Genomic DNA, 583 nt, shown 5'->3' with positions numbered 1-583 from the left:
ACAGGGTAAGAGAAAGAATTCTTCGTCACTAGGCCGGTCAGGTACAACGATCATCATTATGAACAAAGGTAGAAGGAAGGGGGAGGAGGGAGAAAGGGGGATAAAGGGGGAGGAGGAGGACAGGAGGATAAAGGGAGAGGAAAGAGAAAGATGGATAAAGGGGGAGGAAAGGGAAAGGAGGATAAGGGGGAAGGAAGGAGAAAGGAGGATAAAGTGGGGAAGGAGGACTGGAGGAGAAAGGGTGAGGTTGGGAAAAGAAGGATAAAAGGGGAGGAGGGGGACAGGAGGATAAAGGAAGACTGAGAAGAAAGAATTAGAATAAAGGAGATGGAGAGGATGAGAAAGAATGAGCAGAAAGAATTAGAATAAAGGATGTGAAGAGGGAGAGAAAACGGGGAAACGACATAGAGTAGAGGAAGAGAGGGACAGGAAGAATGAAAGGGAGATATAATAGAAGAAAAGAGAGCAAAGCAGAGAAGCAGAGTGGAATGACAGGGAAGAAGGAAAAGAAAGAGAGAACAGAGAACCAGGAAAGAACCGAATGAGAGGAATAAGCGAATGGGAAGAGAGAGGAAAGAGAATA

The sequence above is a fragment of the Penaeus monodon genome, chromosome 23 (genome assembly GCF_015228065.2).
Source record: "Penaeus monodon isolate SGIC_2016 chromosome 23, NSTDA_Pmon_1, whole genome shotgun sequence".
Classification (NCBI taxonomy): Eukaryota; Metazoa; Arthropoda; class Malacostraca; order Decapoda; family Penaeidae; genus Penaeus; species Penaeus monodon.
The sequence above is the reverse complement of the archived record's forward strand: the minus strand, read 5'-3'. Positions refer to the sequence as shown.